This window comes from Zea mays, chromosome 1, assembly GCF_902167145.1.
Source record: "Zea mays cultivar B73 chromosome 1, Zm-B73-REFERENCE-NAM-5.0, whole genome shotgun sequence".
NCBI classification, from domain to species: Eukaryota; Viridiplantae; Streptophyta; class Magnoliopsida; order Poales; family Poaceae; genus Zea; species Zea mays.
The window spans coordinates 246616095-246625186 of record NC_050096.1 but is presented as its reverse complement, the minus strand read 5'-3'; the positions used below and the strand labels follow the sequence as shown (position 1 = coordinate 246625186).

General features: G+C 50.2%; 1 pseudogene; it reads left to right on the top strand.

Moving 5' to 3' along the window:
• Positions 1 to 3047: 3047 nt before the first annotated feature.
• On the top strand, positions 3048 to 4353 carry LOC103645401 (type I inositol polyphosphate 5-phosphatase 4-like; annotated as a pseudogene).
• Positions 4354 to 9092: the final 4739 nt, after the last annotated feature.

Here is a 9092-nt window from a genome sequence, read left to right as displayed (position 1 = left end):
CCCCTCGTTGGGGTGCCGGTGCTGTCGGCTCGCTCGACAGCCAACGAGGCGCTACCTCCTGCTTGGCCTTGGTCGCCCTGCCTTCCCCTCCGTCGGCGGGGGAAAGGGCAGGATGAGCTCGAAGGTTGTTCTTCCACCACGTGGGGAAGACGTCGTCGATTCCGCCGCCGGCGGGGAGGCTGTCGGCCGCCATTGTCGTTGTCGCGCGGCGGTGGAAGGAGTATCATGTCGTAGCTGCCGTCGAGGGACATGAACTCAAGACTCCCGAAACGGAGCACCGTCCCGGGTTGGAGAGGTTGCTGGAGACTGCCCATCTGGAGCTTGACGGGAAGCTGTTCGTCAACACGCAGCAGGCCCCTACCTGGCGCGCCAACTGTCGGCGTTTCGAGACCGGGGGGTCCCTGGGCCGACGAGTGAATGTCGCCGCGTGCCCCAGCCCAGATGGGTCGAGCGCAAGGGCGAGCGCGAAGGGGGGAGAGCGAGGCGGCCGGAGACCGGCGTGAGAGAGGTGGGAATCCCGCGGCCTTCGTGTTCGTCCCGCGCCCAGGTCGGGTGCGCTTGCAGTAGGGGGTTACAATCGTCCACGCGGGAGAGGGAGCGAGCGCCTGTCTCGTCCTTGTCCCCGCGCGACCAACCTTCTCTAAGAGGGCCCTGGTCCTTCCTTTTATAGGCGTAAGGAGAGGATCCAGGTGTACAATGGGGGGTGTAGCAGAGTGCTACGTGTCTAGCGGAGGAGAGCTAGCGCCCTAAGTACATGCCATTGTGGCAGCCGGAGAGAGTTTGGCACCCAGCTGGTGTGATGTCGTGGCCGTCGGAGGAGCGATGGAGCCTGGCGGAGGGACAGCTGTCAAAGCGGTTGAGTCCTTGCTGACGTCCTCTTGCTTCCGTAAGGGGGCTGAGAGCCGCCATCGTCACAGAGTATGCGGGGCGCCATCATTGCCTATCTGGCGGAGCGAGCCAGATGGGACACCGGTCTTGTTTCCTGCGGCCCGAGTCAGCTCGGGGTAGGGCGATGATGGCGCCTCCTGTTGACGTGGCTGGTTTGCGCCCTAGGTTGGGCGATGTGGAAGCTCCTCCGAAGCCGAGGTCGAGTCTGTCTTCCGTGGCCGAGGTCGAGTCCGCCCCTGGGTCGGGCGAGGCGGAGGCCGTCGGCTGAGGCCAGGGCGGAGTCCGAGCCCTGGGGTCGGGCGAAGCGGAGTTCGTCGTCTTCTGGGGCTGAGCCCGAGTCCGAGCCCTGGGTCGGGCGGAGCGGAGTTCGTCGTCTTCTGGGGCTGAGCCCGAGTCCGAGCCCTAGGTCGGGCGGAGCGGAGATCGTCGTCTTCTGGGGCTGAGCCCGAGTCCGAGCCCTGGGTCGGGCGGAGCGGAGTTCGTCGTCTTCTGGGGCTGAGCCCGAGTCCGAGCCCTGGGTCGGGCGGAGCGGAGTTCGCCGTCTTCCGGGACTTAGCCCGAGTCCGAGCCCTGGGTTGGGCGGAGCGGAGTTCGTCGTCTTCCGGGACTTAGCTCGAGTCCGAGCCCTGGGTCGGGCGGAGCGGAGTTCGCCGTCTTCCGGGACTTAGCCCGAGTCCGAGCCCTGGGTCGGGCGAAGCGGAGCTTCCTATGGTGCCTTCGGCCGGGCCTGACTGCCTGTCAGTCTCACTCTGTCAAGTGGCACCGCAGTCGGAGTGGCGCAGGCGGCGCTGTCCTTCTGTCAGGCCGGTCAGTGGAGCGGCGAAGTGACGGCGGTCACTTCGGCTCTGCCGGCTGGGGGGCGCGCGTCAGGATAAAGGTGTCAGGCCACCTTTGCATTAAATGCTCCTGCGATTTGGTCGGTTGGTGCGGCGATTTGGTCAGGGTTGCTTCTTAGCGAAGGCAGGGCCTCGGGCGAGCCGGAAATATGTTCGCCGTTGGAGGGGGGCCTCGGGCGAGACGGAAATCCTCCGGGGTCGGCTGCCCTTGTCCGAGGCTAGGCTCGGGCGAGGCGTGATCGTGTCGCTCGAATGGACTGATCCCTGACTTAGTCGCACCCATCAGGCCTTTGCAGCTTTATGCTGATGGGGGTTACCAGCTGAGAATTAGGAGCCTTGAGGGTACCCCTAATTATGGTCCCCGACAGGTTTGGATGGCGTCGAAATGAATAGGGTCGGGCTAATAGATGCGAAGACCCAACAAAAGTTGATGAGAGACTAGGCCGATCTAACGAGGAGAGTAATGAGAGGGTTGTTTTAGGCCCTATATTCCTATTGTTGAACTCCCTTCTGTAACAATTATGTAGAGAAAAAACTAAAGATGAATTTTGAATAGTGATTAGTGGTCATGGACTCACGGTGGCAAAGTCTTAAATATCACATCCAAAAACCAACCCACCCAAAATCTATATAAACACAACCCATGCACAGAGCTAACAATAACAATAGCTTCGGTTCGTTATTAAACATACATACTTTCATAATATATATCTCTACTACTTATTAAGGCTATAAGGGTAGTCTACCATTCCCTGTTCTGCCATTCCCATTCCCATTGCATGCTTTGTCATTCCCACTGTGAAAACCTCTCCCCTCGTGGAAACCACTCACTTAACACCCGCCACACTGCTCCCTCGACCCCTCCCTCGACCCACGGTGCATCCCCTCCCTTACCCTCACACCATGCGCACCATTGCAAACTCCTACGGTAACCCCACATACGACAACCCTCTCCCCTCCCTCGCCGCCGCCACGAGGCCCCGCTTCCAAATCGCCACTAGCGAGCACCGCATCTACGATCTCGAGGAGGGGCACAAGTTCTGCTCTGACTGCTGCCTTGATGCCTCCATGGCCTTGGCTGTCGTGCTCCCGCACGATCGACCATACGAGGTCCCGCTCGCCGAGGGCATCACCACCACTGACCGCTTCTCCATGTTCGAGATCTGCTTCCTGCAGATCTAGGTGTTCTACAAGAAGACGATGGTGTCCATCTAGATGGGCGAGGATGTTGACCTCTCCGCTGATGCCCTATAGTTCTGCCCACTCCCCGCCGCTGGGTCGTCGTCACCCGCCACTCCACGCTGACATTGATACCCATAAGGCATGCGGCCTCGGCCCCACCATGCCCTTAGCGCACTCCCTCCACCGCGGCTAGTGTCCCACGCACTCCCTCCCTCCACGGCGCCCAGATCCCACCCCACCGCACCCCCCCGATGCCTAGATCCGCTGGTGGAGACTGCTACGTGGAATGTAGGTGGTCGTGCGCCAGCGGGCTCGCTTAGCCTCGATGGCTGGCTCTGCCGCCGACCGACATCTACATCCTCGGGTAAAGCCCCCTCATTTATTCTTGCGTCATTACAGTTGCGTCGGCATGCAGGTTCCAAGAGATCGTCCCATTGAACGCCAGGAACATCCTCGACGTCGAGGACAATGGCCCCGCGAGGAAGTCGGTGTCGTCGGTCAGGCGAACACAAAATAGCCCGCCAGAAAGTAGCGATGGCGGGATCCTATAGATGTCGTTGCCAGCGCCATACCTGGTGGTGGATATGGACGCAGACTTCGAGTAGTCCATGCAAAACAACCCGTCCTTCCACCACGCGGTCGTTCCAGTCTGGGCTCAGTCGGAGCAGAGGGTGGACGGCGACATCCTCACCGGCCCCGGCCCGGCCCTACTAGGCTCGAGCACCGATACAGCGTCAAAGACCGTGTCATGTATGGTAGTAGGCCTAATGACTACGAGGTCAACTGCTAATGGGGCGGTGGTCAGTTGGTCGATGAGGACGACGGTGGCGGTGAGTCCCCTTTCATGGTGTTCTCTCCGATGGCGCAAGGATACAAAAATGCTCCGCACATGGAAGAATGCAACGGATCAGCCTGTGGCCCTGCTAGGTATTTGTCGCCATTGTCAATTTGACCATGCCTTCTTTAATGGAAAATACAGTTTCACTTCACAATACATAATTGAACTTTTCAAATTCTGTTTGTAAAACTAAGTTCATTTTTTTGTTCATTAAATTTCCATGACTAGGTACTGCCTGGTTGCAAGCAAGCAGATGGTTGGATTGCTCCTGATGATTTGGGCTCGAAAAGAGATAAATAATGTCATTACAAAATCTAAAGGTGTCCTGTGTTGGGAGGGGATTAATGGGCTACCTTGGAAATAAGGTGAATTTTACTTCATCGTGATCAATATTGAACAATGCATGCAACCTACACAAGCAATCAACAAGAAACATTTAATTTGATTTAAACATATTTGGAATCCAGTGAGAACCATATCTTGTGTGTGTTTCAGGGCTCAATTTCAATCAACATGGCTTTGCACCAAACAAGCTTCTACTTTGTCTGTAGCCATCTAACACTTTTATCTCGAGGGGAGAGTTACTATCAATGTGAATGGAGAGATTAGACACTTTTTTCAGACAAAAAAGGCCTTTTACAGGGAGACCCACTCTCTTCTCTACTCTTCAACATGGTGGCAGACGTGTTAGCCGTACTAATCAAAAGGGCTAAGAGTGATGGGCAAATTGGTGGTACTGTCTCCCATCTAGTTGATGGTGGATTGTCCATACTACAATATGCTGACGACACTATTCTATTCATGGAACACGATATCGAGAAGGGACAGAACATGAAACTCCTTCTATGCGCTTTTGAACAGCTATCAGGTCTCAAAATCAACTTCCACAAGAGTGAATTATATTGTTTTGGTGAAGCCCAGAATGATATTGACATATACAGAAGCATTTTTGGTTGTAAAACAGAGGAATTCCCACTAAATTACCTAGGCATTCCCATCCACTATAAAAAGCTAAGGACCTCGAATTGAGGAATGGTTGAGGAACAGTTTGAGAAGCGTCTGAGCAGTTGGAAAGGCAAACACTTGACCATAGGGGGTCGCCTGACACTAACCAATACAGTGCTCACTAGTCTCCCAATGTATATGATGTCTTTCTTTAGTATGCCTAGAGGCGTTCTGAAAAAGCTAGATTTCTTTCATTCTCGTTTTTTGGCAAGGGGATGAGCATAAGAAAAAATATCGTCTTGCTAGGTGGAACATTCTCAGTCTACCTAAAAACCAGGGGGGATTAGGTATTCACAATCTGGACACTAAGAATACCGCTCTCCTAAGTAAGTGGATTTTCAAACTATTGACTTCGAATGGGATCTGGCAACAACATTTACAGAACAAATACCTTAGTTCGACCCTATATTCCTAAGTAGAATGGAGGAGGGGGACTCACATTTTTGGTACGGTCTTATGAAGGTGAAGCGAGACTTTCTCTGCTTCGGCTCTTTCAAGGTAAAGGATGGCTCACAGGTGCGTTTTTGGGAAGATGTCTGGCTAGGCTCCTCAGCTCTGAGGACCCAGTATCCAATTTTGTACAACATAGCCAGACCAAAAAATATAGCCATCACCGAGGTACTTTGCTAGTCTCCGCCAAACTTATCATGGCGTAGGGATCTTGTAGGCCCTAAGTTAGTAGCCTGGAATGAATTATTCCCCCGCATTGCTAATCTTGCCCTACAGAATGAACCAGACGTGTTTTACTGGAATCTAACACGGAACGGGGTATTCTCGGTGAAATCGCATTACCATGCCTTAATTTGGATGGAAACCCCTAGTTTAAACTCGAAAATTTGGAAGATCAGGGCCCCCCTCAAAGTTAAAATCTTCCTTTGGTATCTTCGCAAAGGCGTTCTTCTTACTCGAAAATCTATATACTCAGAGCCCCACAGATTGGTGGGTCTCACAAGTCAGTGTGATTCGCTATTCTAGCGAAGGGAAGGTGTTTTTTCGGACCTTCAACTAAAGGCCTTCGTTCATGTCGCAACCCAAATTTGTTACAAAGAAATAAATCAATACTGCAAGGGGCTGCTGTTGGGGGCCTTCTCCTTTCGAAGGTCCTCAAAAACATATTTAAGCATTTGTTTTCAGCATAAGCTATTACAGGAAGCTTCATCTTCAGGATACAAGCCTCTTCCTTATGACGAAGGCACACAAGATGAAGACAGATCCAAAGAGGATAAGAGTAAACGCCGAAGCTATCACCAGATGGACAGTTTTGGCTCGCAATTAAGATGAGGAATAATGATGATGATGGCCTAAAAAGGAAAAGACTACTTAGTCCTTAATAACTTGAATTACGATCATGTGTAAATGTTGGGGACATAAATGTACTTTTGCCCGGGCTGCGTCCCGTGCCTATAAATAGATGAACAATAACACCGTATTGTTCACGATGGATTGTATTCACTCTCTCGCATCTACACCTTCGAGCAAGCCGAAGGTATCAATGTAATATTAACATTGTTGATATTCTTATATGTTTCATGTGAAAGGATCACGATGCCCAAGAGGGGGGGTGAATTGGGCTTTTCTAAAAATCAACGCTAATTAAAAGCTAAGCAAGAGCTAAGCAAGAGCCCAACTTCACCCCAACAACTAGCACTAAGAATATAATACTAGAAGTGCAACAATGCTAAGACAATACTTCAAATACTTGCTAAACAAATACACAAAGTAAAGTGCTTGAATTAAGTGCGGAACGTAAAGCAAGGTTTAGAAGACTCCTCCAATTTTTCCCGAGGTATCGAAGAGTCGGCACTCTCCACTAGTCCTCGTTGGAGCACCCGCGCAAGGGTATTGCTCCCCCTTGGTCCTCGCAAGAACCAAGTGCTCACTACGAGATGATCGTTTGCCACTCCGGCGCGGTGGATCCCTCGAGACCGCTTACAAACTTGAGTCGGGTCACCAACAAGATCTTCACGGTGATCACCGAGCTCCCAACGCCACCAAGCCGTCTAGGTGATGCCGATCACTAAGAGTAACAAGTCGTAGACTTTCGCTTGACCAAGAGAAGCCTAATGCAAGTGGTGTGTGCTCTAGGTGGCTCTCGCTAGCGCTAATGAGGAACAAACGCAGATTAAGATTCTCTAATCTCCTCACTAGGCTTTTGGTGCTTGCAATGCTCTAGCAATGTGCTGGAATAAATGTGGAGTGCAAGACATTGAATATGGTGGGTGGAAGGGGTATAAATAGCCCTCACCCACCAACTAGCCGTTACAGGCAGCTCACTGCGCAATGGCGCACCGGACAGTCCGGTGCGCCACCGGTGCGCCAACGGTCGTTTCCAACGGCTAGTTATGACAGGTAGCCGTTGGACTCATGGCACACCGGACAGTGAACAGTCACTGTCCGGTGCACACCGGACAGTCCGGTGCACTGTCTGGTGCGCTGTCCGGTGCGCCACTAAAATTCCTTTCTGAAACAGGCACTCTCGGGTTTCTGTGAAGGGAAGCTTCTTCCCCGGACCAGCCTGGCCCCACCTGGCAGAGGGTGCACCGGACAGTCCGGTGCACACCGGACAGTCCGGTGCCCCAGGGCCAGAAACCCTAACTCTTGTTTTTCAGCTGATTTTCAAATCGGTTTTCGTTCTAACTTGTGAGTGAGTTCTAGAGTGACACCTAGCACTGTATGTGAGTGTGATTGTGCACCAACACTACACTAGAACTCTCTTGGTCAAACTACTCATCGACAACCCCTCTTTATAGTATGGCTAAAAGAGAATAAAAGACCTATCTAAATCACGAGTGTCCACATCTCCTTGACACTCGGACTCCGTAGTCCTTCACCTTTTGTTTCGTCGTTTTAGCCGTCGCTTCAAGTTCTTATCTCTGGGATTGTTTTCACCGTTGTAGTACTTCTACCTGTAATGCGACCTAATTACCATTTGTCTCTGCAAAACATACGTTAGTCACATATAATATTACGTTGTCATTAATCACTAAAACCAACCAGGGGCCTAGATGCTTTCATCATGGAATACAAATATAAATGAATTAACGAGATGCAATTATCATATTTATCTTTTTCGCGTTCCTATTCACATATTGGATGATGAAGGTATGTCCTTCTTGACCTTCGTCTGATGAGCATTATACCCCTTGGGAGATACTGCTTCGAAAGACGAAGGTCCATAATAATTAACAATTGTGTTGCCTTGTTCTTGATTCACAACATTTGAGAACAAGTGATCAACATGTGAGAAGTGGATGAGGGTGATGGTGGTGGTGAAGAGAAATCCCCAGCTATGGTGGCAACCTTTTCATCATTCTCTTCTTCACTTGAAGAAGACCCGATTGAGGATTCAATGTCACAGAGCCAGTCACCAACAATATATGCCTTTCCATTTTTCTTTTTATGGAATCTCTTGTGCTTGCCTTCCTTCCTCTTAAAGAATTTCTTTTCCTTTTTCTCATCATCATTGTCATCATCTTTCTTGCCCTTGAACTTATTTTTCTTGGGCTTGTTGCATTGATGAGCAAGATGATCGAGTTCTCCACAATTATAGCAGTCCATCTCAGAGATGGGCTTTCTTTTGCTAGAGAAGAACTTCTTCTTTCTTGAATCAAACTTGATACCTTCTCGATTGAGTTTCTTCAACATTTTGGTGGTCTTTCTCACCATCAAGGCAATGTTTGCATCAAGATCATCATCACTTGAGGATTCTTCCTCAACTTGCATTTTGGCCTTCCCTTTCTTTTCTTGGCTAGCTTTGAGAGCCAAGTCTTTTCTCTTGGAAGAAGACACATCCTTGTCGTTTATGTGCATATACATTTCATGAGCATTGATATTTCCCAATATCCGAGTTGGAGTAGTAATTGAAAGATCCATTTGATGTAGCACAGTGACAATGCGTCCATATTTGTCAATTGGGAGGACACTGAGAACCTTTCTCACAACATCCGGATGTGAAATTTGGGTGAGCCCCAAGCCATTGACTTCCTCGACAAGAATGTTAAGTCGTGAGTACATATCATTAGCATTCTCATTTGCAAGCATTTCAAAAGAATTTAATTTTTCATTGCAATATGATATCTCTCCTCATGCTCACTTTTAGTTCCTTCATGTAGAGCACAAATATCCATCCACAAATCATGAGCATTTCTATGATTTCTTACTCTATTAAAAACATCTTTGCAAAGGCTCCTAAAGAGAGTGTTTTTGGCCTTAGCATTCCATTTTTCATAATTATACTCATCACCTACAAGATTTGTGGGATCTCTTGGTTCGGGGAACCCTTGAGTGGCGGCTTTATAGAGACCAATGTCTATATCCTCTAAGTAAGCTTCCATACGAATTTT